This window comes from Somniosus microcephalus, unplaced genomic scaffold (genome assembly GCF_052327205.1).
Source record: "Somniosus microcephalus isolate GS21.2 unplaced genomic scaffold, FLI_Smic_1.0 unresolved_chr1, whole genome shotgun sequence".
Lineage (NCBI taxonomy): Eukaryota > Metazoa > Chordata > Chondrichthyes > Squaliformes > Somniosidae > Somniosus > Somniosus microcephalus.
In genome coordinates, this window is record NW_028225179.1 from 169,971,320 (window position 1) to 169,986,748 (window position 15,429).

At 47.2% G+C, this 15,429-nt stretch overlaps 1 long non-coding RNA gene across 1 annotated transcript; it reads left to right on the forward strand.

Annotated features, from left to right (window-relative positions):
• The first annotated feature begins 520 nt into the window (after positions 1 to 520).
• LOC147096551 (uncharacterized) lies at positions 521 to 14,558 on the forward strand. Its single transcript, XR_015074935.1, has 2 exons — positions 521 to 611; positions 13,639 to 14,558. It is a non-coding gene; the product is annotated as an uncharacterized LOC147096551 (long non-coding RNA).
• Positions 14,559 to 15,429: the final 871 nt, after the last annotated feature.

Consider the following 15,429-nt stretch of genomic DNA (forward strand, 5'->3'; position numbering starts at 1 on the left):
GAAACAGAGTTGACGTTTCAGGTCGATGACCATTCGTCAGAACTGCTTGCTCTTTAGTGTCAGCCAGTGGCTCAGTGGGTAGCACTCGCGCCTCTGAGTCAGAAAGTTGTGGGTTCATAGTCCCACTCCAGAGACTTGAGCACAAAAATCCAGGCTGACACTCCAGTGCAGTGCTGAGGGAGTGCTGTTTGCGGGAGCTTGCTGTGCACTAACTGACTGCCGCATTTCCTACATTACAACAGTGACTACACTGCAGAAGTACTTCATTGGCTGTAAAGTACTTTGGGATGTCCGGTGGTGGTGAAAGGCGCTATATAAATGCAAGTCTTTCTTCCTTCACTGGTCTCACCAGCGACCTCTTCTGGCGGTTGGTGGATGGACAGCCGAGAGCCCGCGCATGCGCACACGGGACGGCGGTTTGGGCCGAGTCCGGCACAGCGACCCCTCCCGGTCACCAAGGGCAACAACCGCGCATGCCCAGAGGAGACCAACCCCCCTCCCCCACTTGGAGCTGCGCCTGCGCACTCGGACCCTGCCGGACGGAGTCGGCGCGGGGCCATTCCGGGGAAAGGCCTTGGTGTCGGTTCCAGAGTCGCGATCGGTGACGCGAAGTGAGTTTTCTCCGCTCCGATTGGGTGGAGAATGGCGCGGGGTGGATCGGGAGAGAATCGAGAGAAATAGAAAAACCTCAGAGTCCGTGAGGCCCCGGACCGAGCGGCGGCACTTGGACGGTGCACGTGACCTCCTCGGGGACACGTCACCCGGGCCCGCCGCCTGATTGACGGCAGCTTCCCACCAATAGGGAGCGAGCGGGGCGGGGCTGGAGGGGCGAGCCGGCGGCGGGTCCTCCAACCAATCAGGGAGCCCGAGGGGCAGGGCTTGCGGCACCCAGTGGGTGGGGCTGGAGGAGCGAGCCGGCGGCGGGTCCTCCAACCAATCGGGGAGCCCGAGGGGCGGGACTAGCGGCACCCAGTAGGCGGGCTGGAGGAGCGAGCCGGCGGCGGGTCCTCCAACCAATCGGGGAGCCCGAGGGGCGGGACCAGCGCCGGCTGATTGTCTGATCCGCAGGGCAGCGAGTTTCTCCAGTCCCTTGTTCAGGGCCCGGAGCCCGGGGAGGCTGTGGGCCTTTATTCCCCGCATTGGACACAAGGCTCTTTATCGCAGGCATAGGGTGACGTCATACTGAAACTTTCCGCTCTCCTTTACAAAGATGGCTTTTTGGCTCAGGCATAGGGTGACGTCACAGTGAAAATGTCCACCCTCCTTTACAAAGATGGCTGCCGTTAACCTGGGCCTGTAAGGGGAAGAAATCCCCGCAACTGCAAACACGGGATCTTCAGGTTATTATTCGGGGCTTGCCTCCTGCACGAGTTGTTTATGAAGCCTCCCCACCCACCTACCGGTCCATTACTCCCCTCCGTCGCGATTTTTACCCGCTGCACCATCGCGCTCCCGGCTTCAGCTCCTCTCCATCTCCAGTAACGCACTGCGCATGCTCAATATACCGGCTCCTCCCGCGCCTGCGCGCTGGGCTCTTGTAGTCTGGGTGCGGCACGTGGACCACCATGGGGAATGCTGGGTAAAAGACCAGATTAGTGAATGGAACATGATTTACTGTGATCAGATTGAGGACTGAACCATGTTCATTCTAGTAGTCATGGTTTGTTTCTGCTGATCTTAATAACTCCTGTATCTGCGCTGGAGATTAATATTCTGTTTAAATAGTGAATAAATAAAGTTCGAGGAACAGCACCTCATCTTTCAATTAGGCACTTTACAGCCTTCTGGACTCAACATTGAGTTCAACAATTTCAGACTTTAACCCTTACTCCCATTTTTCATGCTGTATGATTTTGCCATCCCCATTTGCAACATTTTCCAAGACTCGGTTTCACAGCCACATCTCTTTCCTCAGCAACTGTCTCCGGTTCCAACTTATTCCACGTGGATTCCAACTGAACTTCCACCCTTCGTGTTTCAGATCCACCCAGGATAACTTTCCTGCCTCTTACCTTAGTAATATCTGTTACATCTCCAGCTTTTTCCAGTTCTGATGAAGGGTCCCAGACCTGAAACGTTAACTCTGTTTCTCTCTCCACGGATGCTGCCTGGCCTGCTGAGTATTTCCAGCATTTTCTGTTGTTATTTCAGTGAATAAATAAGCTTTGTTTCAAACACACAGTGTGTCAAATATTTGATTTCTCCATGATAAGAGAAGACGAATTGATGTTCTGTTCCAGACTGTTTAATTTTCGGGCCTTTTCTTACTCTAGATTATTTCCGTTCTCATCTTGTTCGCCTTCTACCACATCAAACCCCAAGCTTGCTCCGTTTGAGTACACAACTTGTGGGTGTCATAGACTGAACTGTAGTGTCTCACTTACACTCAACTGCCATCAACTGGTCCAGGCAGCGGGTGGTCGAGGGGGTCGTTCGATTTGGACAGGTTGGGTGATTGGGCAGAATCATGGCAAATGCACTATAATGTGGATAAATGTGAGGTTATCCACTTTGGTGGCAAAAACAGGAAGGCAGATTATTATCTGAATGGCAATAGATTGAGAGACGGGGAAGTGCAAAGAGACCTGGGTGTTCTTGTGCACCAGTCACTGAAGGTAAGCATGCAGGTGCAGCAGGCGGTTAAGAAGGCAAATGGTATGTTGGCCTTCGTAGCAAGAGGGTTCGAGTACAGGAACAAGGATGTCTTGCTACAGTTGTACAGGGCCTTGGTGAGACCGCACCTTGAGTATTGTGTGCAGTTTTGGTCACCTTACCTGAGGAAGGACGTTCTTGCCATGGAGGGAGTGCAGCGAAGATTCACCAGGCTGATACCTGGGATGGCAGGAATGACGTATGAGGAGAGATTGTGTCGATTGGGCTTATACTCACTGGAGTTTAGAAGATTGTGAGGGGATCTCATCGAAACCTATAAAAATCTTTCAGGTCTGGACAGACTAGATGCAGGAAGGATGTTTCTGATGGCCGGGGAGTCCAGAACCAGGGGTCATAGTCTAAGGATAAGGGGTAAGCCATTTAGAACTGAAATGAGGAGGAATTTCTTCACCCAGAGAGTGGTGAACCTGTGGAATTCTCTGCTGTTAAGCTGGATTAATCCCATGCTGCCTTACCAATGATTCGCAAAGCATGATGGACTACTTGACATACAGTGAATGGTTTAAATGTAAAAAGCTGATACAGGACTGTGGGAATGCAATACACATAGATAAGAAAGGACGAAACAGAATGTTTATAGAACAGAGTAGAGACAGTCTCAGGGCCGAATTTTGTTGAAAGCTAAAGTGAATTTTAAACAGAACTCTGTAAAATAAACAAATGACTCGTGTAGCGTGTGATCGCCTAGTTTTCTGTATTCTCATGATGACTTGCAATTTATGAAAATGTATAAATATTGTAGTCCCGTGAGTCTAGGGGCGCACTCTAGAGGATGCTTCCTTGTGGGCAAACACAAAGGGTTTCTCAGAGTGAAGTCCAGTACCGGTGACCGGAATAAAACTTTACTTATTTTACAGTTTCTGACTTTGTGTATTACTGAGAAAGTGACAATAGACTGACCGGCGTGTTGAGTCTCCTAAAGCAGCGAACCTTGATTCCCCAAGTTTGGGGTTGATCCTCCTCACAGAAGCAAGGGGTTAACAATTCTGGCAACGAGGATGGGATTCCAAAGCACTTCGGTCCAAACCACAGCGGTCTAGGCTGACGAGACACTTTCGGACGACTGAGCAACTAAGTGGCCACAGGTAAGATTTTTACCTTTTTGCTCTGTCTGTTACGAAGTGACTTGGCACATTTGCTGATGATCCTGGCCGAGTGCTGACGGAATCCTTTAGGTAGGAATTCGGAAGATAACACTTTCTCAAAGTCAGATTACCCTAAACCGCAAAGTCAGATAAAGCATATGGTAGGTTAAAGGCCTTTGGGTGTGAGTCCCATAAAAAGGTTAAAGTCCTTTGGGTTCGTAGTCCCATAAACAGGTTAAAGGCCTTTGGGTTCGTAGTCCCATAAACAGGTTAAAGGCCTTTGGGTTCGTAGTCCCATAAACAGGTTAAAGTCCTTTGGGTGTGAGTCCCATAAAAAAGTTAAAGTCCTTTGGGTTCGTAGTCCCATAAACAGGTTAAAGGCCTTTGGGTGTGAGTCCCATAAAAAAGTTAAAGTCCTTTGGGTTCGTAGTCCCATAAACAGGTTAAAGTCCTTTGGGTTCGTAGTCCCATAAACAGGTTAAAGGCCTTTGGGTTCGTAGTCCCATAAACAGGTTAAAGGCCTTTGGGTTCGTAGTCCCATAAAAGGGTTAAAGTCCTTTGGGTTCGTAGTCCCATAAAAGGGTTAAAGGCCTTTGGGTTCGTAGTCCCATAAACAGGTTAAAGGCCTTTGGGTTCGTAGTCCCATAAACAGGTTAAAGTCCTTTGGGTTCGTAGTCCCATAAACAGGTTAAAGGCCTTTGGGTTCGTAGTCCCATAAAAAGGTTAAAGTCCTTTGGGTTCGTAGTCCCATAAAAGGGTTAAAGTCCTTTGGGTTCGTAGTCCCATAAACAGGTTAAAGGCCTTTGGGTTCGTAGTCCCATAAACAGGTTAAAGGCCTTTGGGTGTGAGTCCCATAAACAGCTTAAAGGCCTTTGGGTTCGTAGTCCCATAAACAGGTTAAAGGCCTTTGGGTGTGAGTCCCATAAAAAAGTTAAAGTCCTTTGGGTTCGTTGTCCCATAAACAGGTTAAAGGCCTTTGGGTTCGTAGTCCCATAAACAGCTTAAAGGCCTTTGGGTTCGTAGTCCCATAAACAGGTTAAAGGCCTTTGGGTTCGTAATCCCATAAACAGGTTAAAGGCCTTTGGGTTCGTAGTCCCATAAACAGGTTAAAGGCCTTTGGGTTCGTAGTCCCATAAACAGGTTAAAGGCCTTTGGGTTCTTAGTCCCATAAACAGGTTAAAGGCCTTTGGGTTCGTAGTCCCATAAACAGGTTAAAGGCCTTTGGGTTCGTAGTCCCATAAACAGGTTAAAGTCCTTTGGGTTCGTAGTCCCATAAACAGGTTAAAGTCCTTTGGGTTCGTAGTCCCATAAACAGGTTAAAGGCCTTTGGGTTCATAGTCCCATAAACAGGTTAAAGGCCTTTGGGTTCGTAGTCCCATAAACAGGTTAAAGGCGCGTTGAACCGGTTGGATCAAGTACGTACAAAATTGGAATAAATCAAGTACGTATAAGGAAAAAATTGGAAAATGGGGGCAGGAAATATAATAATTGAACAAAATAAGAAAAAGGGGAAAAAGATGGGGGCAGGAAATAGTGAATTGACGGCGATCGGGGGGTTCGAAAACTCCGTTGGATATAATAATTGAAAAAAAAAGGGGAAAAAAAAATAAACTTAAAGCTTTACCGCCATGGAAGTTATTAACATCTGTGCCGGGACAAATAAAACACAAGATTTGCTGAGTGAAAGGATCCTTAAAAAATATGCTGTAATTTCAGTTTGTGTGAAAGTGTGACTGTTTTCCTGACTATGAATGTTTAAGATGTTATAGTATTTTTATCTGAAAAGTCTGTCTTTAAAAGAAAGATTCTGTTATGTGTGTTTTAGCTCCGCCCACTTCTCTGAGTTAAAAGCATTTTGATTTGATTTTGGAAGTTTTAAGAATGTGCGAATAAGATTGTGCCCCAAGAATTGAAAAAGACCTTTGAACTACAATTTAAATTAAGCTGGTGTGTAAAAACTGAGAAGAACAACAAAAAGTTTGTTTTTCAAAAGATTAAGTTTCAGTCTAAGATTTGACCTTGGAGTCGCGGTTGCTATGGTGAAATCTTCTAAAGCAGTTTGATTTGATTTGTTTAAATGTGAAAAACTAAATTTTCTCCAGTTATACTCCATGTTTTTACAGTATTTTGGAAAGACATCTGAAGAAAGGACAATAAGGAAATATGACGTCATTTACTGTTTTCTGCGAGAGTGCGCTATTTGGTTTTATTTGTTTGTTCATAGTTTTACAAAAGATGGGCTTCTGCCTTAAAGTTACAGTTGCCGATGTGCTTGGAAGAAAATTAATTTGAGTGTTTACAAGATCTGGATTAAATTGGAGTTTTGAGGTTAATTAACCTATTAAAACCAAACTTTCATTGTGGCCACGGTGAAATTCTGGTTGGTGTGAATTTGTGTAGACCACATTGAATAATACTTAGCTTGTGAATTTTGCTCAATCCCATCTTTGTCCCTATTACCTCCGTGTTCATGTTTGGTTAAAGTGTAAAAACACAACTGTCTTTTTCAATCGGGAAAGTTTTTTTTAAGTTTATGTGAAGTAACGTAATGACGTGCGTTTGATAATGTTTTGCTCCACCTTCTTAGAATCCTGCAAAGGAGTTAATCCAACTTTAGTATGAAGTTTAAAGATATTGGACGTTAAATAATTTAAGTTTCTTAATTTTAAGTTAATATTTCCCCAGTGACAGAAGGAATTTATGATTTGATAACTTAACCTTGGGCTCTAAGCAGAGTCACAATGGAGTCTCTTCTTTCTTTTGTTATATGGAAGTTACCTTGTAAACTAATTGCAGCACTTCTGTCACTAATGTTAAAACACTGTGTAAGCTACCTAGCCTGAGAATTACTTGTTTCTGAAATTGGAAATGGAGGATAAATTGATAGAAATGAAATTGAACATTGACAAAATCTGCCGGTACAATAATACTGCTGTTTGGATTTTGGGATAATTTTGAAATGACGAAATGGACTCAGGCACTATATATATTGGGTTACTTTTGGGAAAATAAAATATCCTCTAAAATAATGATAAATAAAAAAGTGTTAATAACTTGGATCAAGTGAGAACGTTTGATCTGTTTTCTATCTTAAATATTGTACTGGACAGTAAAGTTTCTCCAGGACTCATGAATGAGATATGAATGGTAATTAAATGAAAGTGATTGAGAGTGTAAGATGTAGTTAAGAATAATAAAAAACCTGCCGAGTGTGTGCTCATTCATCTTCAGTGTGCTGTCCCTTTAAAAGCCTGTGCTTCCCTCTTCGAGGTCACAGGCTGCGCTCTCTCTCTCTCTCTCTCTCTCTCTCTCTCGCGATCATGACTGCGGCTAGAAGTTGTGATTGAAGTTGCATGGTGCGTGTGTGTGTCAACTAATGTTCAATGTGCAATGAATTACGAAATGAGAATGTACCCGATGGCTGAGAAATCGGCTAAAGACGCGACGGCAGCTGTGGATAAAGTAGAGCAGGATATGTTAATTATGAAACAAGCTTTTGAACAATTGCCATACGATGAAGCATCAGAGGATGATGAAATTATCACTCAAACGTTGGTGAGATTGGGGGATTATTGGCTTCAGCTCAGTACCGGCAACAGCAATGGATTGTCAAATAGATACAAAATTCATTTTGAACCATTTGTCAAGGGAAGGGTATGTAGTATCAAAAGCAAAGATTCAATTTTGCAAAAAGCATGTAACATACTTAGGGCACATTCTGACACCAGATGAAAAAGTCCTGCTCTCAGAAAGGACCCAAACAATATCCCAACATCCGAAACCTACCACTAAAAGAGGAATACGAGCATTTTTAGGATTAATACATTTCTGCAGGACAGATGAATACCAGAAATCACTAAACATACGAGGCCCCTAACTATACTAACAGGATCACAGGTTAGAGAACCGTTTGTTCTATCAGAAGCACAAAGGGATGCGTTTAATTCTTTACAACAAGCCTTAAGAGAGGCCCCACCCGTAGGAAGACCAATGTATGATAAGACTATTTAGGTTGTATGTGACTACTACCGATTACTGAACAAGTTATCCACACAGCACATTGATGCGCTATCAATTACTCATAAAAGACTGAGAGTTAGAAGAGTAACTAAAGGCTTTTATTAACAACAGAATGGAGGTCTGCCTCGAGTGGTCGACCGGTCCAGGATACCAAGGGCTGGGGAGCAGTCACCTTTATACTAGGACCTGTGGGAGGAGTCAGCCGAGGCATGTCCAGGCATGTACACAGTGGAATACAAACAGGACAAACAGGAATACAAACAGTGGTTTACCACATTCACCCCTTGTTTAAAATTGAGTCCGGCGGGGTGCAGTGTATTAAAAGTTAGTGTATTGGAGTCTCTCCGGAGGTCTTGTCTGCCGCTGTGATCGGCGTGGCGACGGCAGGGGTAGTGAAGCTTCCAGTGTCGAGTCCAGCGTAGGCTGTGGCACAGGCGTGTCGTCCTCGTAGATGTCGAGCGGGTCGCGGGGCCCAGGCCTGCCGTCTGCTGGGGCTGGATATCGGATCGTGGGGGGGGGTGGTAGTGGGTTACTGCGGTCCCCGAGGGTGCAAGGTCTCTTATGGAGACTGTGTCCTCCCGCCCGTCCGGGTATGCAATGTAAGCATACTGGGGGTTGGCGTGGAGGAGGTCGACCCTCTCGACCAGGGGGTCCGTTTTATGGGTCCTCACGTGTCTTCTCAGTAGGACCGGCCCTGGGGACGTCAGCCCTGGCGGTAGCGATGTCCCCGATGTGGACTTCCTTGGGAAGACAAACATTTTCTCATGAGGGGTGGCGTTAGTGGCAGTGCAGAGCAGTGACCGAATAGAGTGGAGCGCATCAGGGAGCACATCCTGCCAGCGGGAGGTTGGAAGGCCCCTAGACTTTAAGGCTAGCAGGACGGCCTTCCAAACTGTCGCATTTTCTCTTTCCACCTGTCCGTTCCCCCGGGGGTTGTAACTGGTGGTCCTGCTTGTGGCAATACCCCTAGTTAGCAGGTACTGACGGAGTTCGTCGCTCATAAACGATGAGCCCCGGTCGCTATGGATATAGCTGGGGAAGCCGAACAGGGTGAAGAGGTTGTTCAGACATTTAATGACCGTGGCACTGGTCATGTCCGGGCAGGGGAAGGCGAACGGGAAACGGGAGTACTCATCAATAATATTGAGGAAGTACACATTGCGGTCGGAGGAGGGGAGAGGCCCTTTAAAATCAACGCTCAGGCGCTCGAAGGGGCGAGTGGCTTTTATCAGGTGGGCCCTGTCTGGTCTATAAAAGTGCGGTTTGCACTCAGCGCAGACTTGGCAGTTCCTGGTCATGGTCCTGACCTCCTCAATAGAGTAAGGCAGGTTGCGGGCCTTGATGAGGTGGAAGAACCTGGTGACCCCCGGGTGGCAGAGGTCATTGTGGAGGACCCGTAGTCTATCGATCTGCGCGCTGGCGCAGGTGCCACGCGATAGCGCATCCGGGGGTTCATTTAGCTTCCCGGGCCGGTACAAGATCTCGTAGTTGTAGGTGGAAAGTTCGATTCTCCACCTCAAGATCTTGTCATTTTTGATTTTGCCCCTCTGCTTGTTGTTAAACATAAAAGCAACTGAACGCTGGTCAGTGAGCAGGGTAAATCGTTTTCCGGCCAGGTAGTGCCTCCAATGACGCACAGCCTCCACAATCGCCTGGGCCTCCTTCTCAACAGCGGAGTGTCTGGTCTCCGGGCCTTGGAGGGTTCGTGAAAAGAAGGCCACGGGTCTCCCCGCCTGATTGAGGGTAGCGGCCAGGGCAAAGTCGGACGTGTCGCTTTCCACCTGGAAGGGGATGGATTCGTCCACTGCGTGCATGGTGGCTTTGGCAATGTCCTCCTTGATACGGTGGAAGGCTAAGCGGGCCTCTGCCGTCAAGGGAAAAGAGGTGGACTTGATCAGCGGACGGGCCTTGTCCGCATAGTAGGGGACCCACTGGGCGTAATAGGAGAAAAACCCTAGGCACCTCTTCAGGGCCTTGAGGCAGTGGGGCAGTGGAAGTTCCATAAGGGGACGCATCCGGTCGGGGTCGGGGCCGATGACTCCGTGTTCCACAACACAGCCAAGGATGGCGAGGCGGTTTGTGCGGAATATGCACTTCTCCTTGTTATATGTCAGGTTTAGGAGTTGGGCGGTGCGGAGGAATTTTTCGAGGTTTGCGTCATGGTCCTGCAAGTCACGGCCGCAGATGGTCACATTGTCCAGATATGGGAAAGTGGCCTGCAACGCATTTTGATCTACCATCCGGTCCATCTCCCTTTGGAAGACGGAGACCCCATTGGTGACGCCAAAGGGAACCCTAAGGAAGTGATAGAGGCGGCCGTTTGCCTCAAAGGCAGTGTACTGGCGGTCCTCAGGGCGGATGGGGAGCTGGTGGTACGCTGATTTCAGGTCAATGGTCGAGAAGACGCGGTACTGCGCGATCTGGTTGACCATATCAGCTATACGGGGGAGTGGGTAGGCGTCCAGCAGGGTGTAGCGATTTATTGTCTGGCTGTAGTCGATGACCAGGCGCTGCTTCTCGCCGGTCTTAACGACCACAACCTGGGCTCGCCAGGGGCTGGTGCTGCCCTCAATAATCCCTTCTTTCAGGAGCCGCTCCACTTCGGTTTTAATGAAAACCCTGTCCCCGGCACTGTATCGCCTGCTCTTTGTGGCGATGGGCTTACAGTCGGGGGTGAGGTTAGCAAACAGTGGTGGGGGGGTGACTCTGAGTGTGGAGAGGTTGCACCTGGTGCGCGGCGGGCAATTTGGAAGCTGCTGGCTGCGGACTGTGAGTGGGGGTAGGGGTCCACCGTACGCCATCGTAACACTTTTAAGGTGGCACTGAAAATCTAACCCCAGCAGGACGGCAGCGCAGAGGTCAGGCAGGACCAGAAGTTTAAAATGATCGTACACGGTCCCATCTACTACGAGTGTCACCACGCAGTAGCCGCCGATGTCCGCCGACTGGGACTCGGAGGCCATAGAAATCCGCTGTTGTGCAGGCAGGACTGGGAGAGCGCAACGCCGCACCGTGTCGGGGTGGATGAAGCTCTCCGTGCTCCCAGAGTCAAAAAGGCAGATTGTATCGTGACCATTTACCTTAATGTCCATTGTGGAACTGGCCAGTTGGTGCGGTCTCGCTTGGTCCAGTGTAACGGATGCCAGCGTAGGGGTCGGTGTGTCGCTGCGGGTATCAGATGAGGCGGTGTCGGGGGCCTGCTGCGTCCCGGCTGTCGTCCAAGATGGCGGCGTCCATGATCCCCATGTGGCTGGAGGCGTCCAAAATGGCTGCTGTACCGGTGATTCGCACATGGCCGGGGAGGTCCAAGATGGCGGCCCGCATGGCCCACACGCGGCGCTGCTGGGGTTCGGGGTGGCTTTGGCCCTGCAGACGCTAGCGTAGTGTCCCTTTTTCCCGCAGCCCGAGCAGATCGCGTTTTTCGCCAGGCAGCGCGCTCTGGGGTGTTTTGCCTGGCCACAGAAGTAGCATTTCTGGCCTTGGGGCACTGCTGTCTGGCCTTGGGACACTGCTGCGGTAGTTGGGCCGTTGTTGGGGTGTGGCTGGGGTGGCACGGCGCTATGAGGCGGTCCTACCGTGTCCCAGGCTGTCATTCCCCGCGGCGTCCACGGTGCAGAGGAGTAGGCATCCATGCCCTGGTAGGCTGCATCCAACGATAGTGCGAGTTCAGAGGCCTTGTTGAGGTCGAGGTTACTCTGCTCCAACAGTCGCTGTCGGGTGTAATTGGATCTGTGGCCCGCTACAAAAGCGTCCCGGATAAGTTCCTCTGTGTACACGGCGGCCTTTACATCCTTACAACCACAGGCCCGGCCAAGCACAGACAGTGCCTGAAGGTATTCCACGGTCGATTCCCCAGGTTGTTGTTTACGACTCCCCAGAAGGTGCCTGGCGTACACTTCGTTCACTGGGCGCGTGTACTGGTCCTTGAGGAGCTTGATAGCGTCCGCGTACGAGGTCGCGTCTTGGATGACCGAGTACACTCGGTGGTTCACTTTGGAGGTCAGGACATCCAGTTTGTCCTCGTCCGATTTGATTGCTTCGGAGGCGGTGAGGAATTTTTCGAAACACTTAAGCCAGTGAGTAAACTTGGTGGATGAGTCCGCCTCCCGATGATCTAAGTCCAGGCATGCTGGTGTGAGGATCTTCTCCATTATAAAAATGTTGTTAATAAAATTGATGCGCTATCAATTACTCATAAAAGACCGAGAGTTAGAAGAGTAACCAAAGGCTTTTATTAACAACAGAATGGAGGTCTGCCTCGAGTGGTCGACAGGCCCAGGATACAAAGGGCTGGGGAGCAGTCACCTTTATACTAGGACCTGTGGGAGGAGTCAGCCGAGGCATGTCCAGGCATGTACACAGTGGAATACAAACAGGACAAACAGGAATACAAACAGTGGTTTACCACATTCATGACGTCGGCAAGGATAAGTAGATATGAGATTAACCCACAGAACATGTAGGTGAACCAATACATGACTGTGTAACAAAAATTGAGACCCAAACAATAATTAGACCTGATTTAAAGGACGTGCCTTTGAATACCCCAGACCATGAGTACTTTGTGGATGGATCAGCCTCTAGATCAGATACAGGTGAAGGACAGATAGGATACGCAATTATAGAATCACCAAATGTGGTAGAATCAGGTAAACTTCCAAATCATTGGTCAGCATAGAAAGCAGAATTACACACACTAGCAAGAGCATACGAATTATCAGAAGGGATGAAAGTAAATATTTATACGGACTCGAGATATGCCTTCGGATTAGCGCATGATTTTGGAATAATATGGAAAAGGAAGGGTTTTCTGACCACATCTGGAACTCCCATATTGAACCAAGTACAGGTAGAAAGATTGACACAGGCAGCATTACTACCGGGGAATTAGCCATAGTAAAATACCAGGCACACACACGGTTACATACACAGATTGCCGAGGGGAATAGATTGGCAGATGAAGCAGCAAAATATGTCGCTATGTATATGGACCAGAAACAAATGCCCCAGTTGGAACAAAAGGAGGGAGGGAAGTATCCCTCTTGTGCCCCATCGTTGGAAGATGTACAAAAGCACCAGGAGAACGCTCCTGAAAATGAAAAACAAAAGTGGATAAAAGAAAATTGTAAAAAGGATCCTTTGACACAACTATATGCCGACCCAAAGGGAAGGATAGTTGCTCCAAATTGGAAAATTCTTGGTGCAACCCAAATTGGGGAAAAGTGGCACAGCAGACAATTGATCACTGTCTGATATGTCAGCAACACAACCCAGGAAAAGCCATACCAACAGTAACAGCAACAACTCCTATCCCAGACGGTCCCTTTTCAAATACTACAGTTAGATTTTGTACAATTAGAATCAGCTTACGGATATAAATATGTACTAGTTATCATTGATGTATTTAGTAAATGGATAGAAGCCCTCCCAACAAGGAACAATACCGCAAAGGCTGTGTGCAAAATAATACTGAAAGATATTGTGCCAAGGTTCGGAGTGCCAATATAATTGAGTTCCGACAACGGACCACATTTTGTTGCAGAAATTAATGCTGAACTTTGCAATGTTCTCAATATTAGACAGCATTTACATTGCCCGCTCCATCCACAATCAGCAGGACTGGTGGAAAGGGCTAATGGAGCCCTAAAGCTAAAATTGGCCAAACTTTGTGTAGAAACCAAATTAAAATGGCCAGAAGAATTACCAATGAAAGACAAGATTATCACCAGCAGAAATTATCTTCGGAAAACTTTTAAGAACCCCGTTCTCGGCTCCCATCCAAGACGACAGACAAATAGATATTCATGTAATGGACAATCAGATGATGTCTTATTGTATGTCACTAACCTCTGCTTTAAAGTTGTCTCATCAACAGGTAACAGCTGTTACTAAACTAACACCAGAGGATGCCTGTCGTCGACTCAAACCGGGTGATTATGTCCTCGTAAAGAACTTCTATCGGAAAGGACTAGAACCCAGGTGGAAGGGACCTTATCAAGTACTGTTAACCACGCATACCGCAGTGAAGGTCGAAGGAAAGACAAAATGGATTCACGCTTCACACTGCAAGTTGTCATCACCGCTCTTGTCATAATGGACATAACCTCAACAGCAACAGAGGAGACCCCAGGCGGGGTAACATCAGGAAAGATAGAAGAAACAGAGGATACCCCAGGCGGGGCAGAATTAATTGAGCACACCGAAAGAGAAGATCCGAAGCAATGGAGAGGAAACCCCAGGTGGGGCAGAATAATCTTCAAATATGTAATATATATATATGGAATAGTTGACACCCTGTGCAGTATGTAGAGAAAAGGTCGAGGCTATCATGTAATGATAAAAGGAGGGAATGTTAAGCTAGATTAATCCCATACTGCCTTACCAATGATTCGCAAAGCATGATGGACTACTTGATATGCAGTGAATTGTTTAAATGTAAAAAACTGATGCAGGACTGTGGGAATGCAGTACACATAGATAAGAAAGGACAGGAACAGAATGTTTAGATAACTGTTGGAGACGGTCTCATGGTCGAATTTTGTTGAAAGCAAAAGTGAATTTTAAACAGAACTCTGTAAAAAGAAACAAATGACTTGTGTAGCGTGTGATCGCCTAGTTTTCTGTATTCTCATGACGACTTGCAAGTTTATGAAAATGTATAAATATTGTAGCCCCGTGAGTCTAGGGGCTCACTCTTTGGGAGGCATACTTGTGTGCAAACACAATTGGGTTTCTCAGAGTGAAGTCCAGGTACCTTAATAAAACTTTACTTATTTTACAGTTTCTGATTTTGTGTATTACTGAGAAAGTGATAGACTGACCGGTGTGTTGAGTCTCCTAAAGCAGCGAACCCTGATACCCCAAGTTAGGGGTAGATCCTCCTCACAGAAGCGAGGGGTTAACAATACCTTCATAGTCTCCTTTATTTAAGCTTAGTACGCTGGTTTGAGATCCAACTCTCACCCTCCAACTGAATTTGGAATTCAACCATGTTATGGTCACTCATTCCAAGGGGGTCCTTTACTAGGACATTTTTTATGAATCTTGTCTCATTACACAGGACCAGATCTAAGATTGCCTGCCCCCTGGTTGGTTCAGTAACATACTGCTCAAGGAACCCATCCCTAATGCACTCTGTGAACTCTTCCTCAAGGCTGCCCTGCCCAATTTGATTTGTCCAGTCAAGATGAAAGTTAAAATCTCCCATGATTATAGCTGTTCCCTTATTACAAGCCCCAACTATTTCATGAGTTACATCCGACCAATCGAGTTGCAACTGTTAGGAGGCCTATAGGCTACGACCACTAGTGACTTTTTCCCCTTATTATTCCTTATTTCCACCCAAACCGTTTCACTATCCTGATCCTTTGACCCAATATCATTTCTCACTATTGCAGTGATTCCATCCTTTATTAACACAGCCACCCTACCTCCTTTTCCTTCCTGTCTGTCCTTCCTAATAGTCAAATACCCCTGGATGTTTAGTTCCCAGTCATGGTCACCACGCAACCATGTCTCCGTAATGGCCACCAGATCATACCCATGTGTAGTTATTTGTACCGTCAACTCGTCTATTTTGTTACAAATGCTGCGTGCATTCAGATAAAGAGCTTTTAAATATGTTTTGTGACAATTTATTCCTGCTTTTACC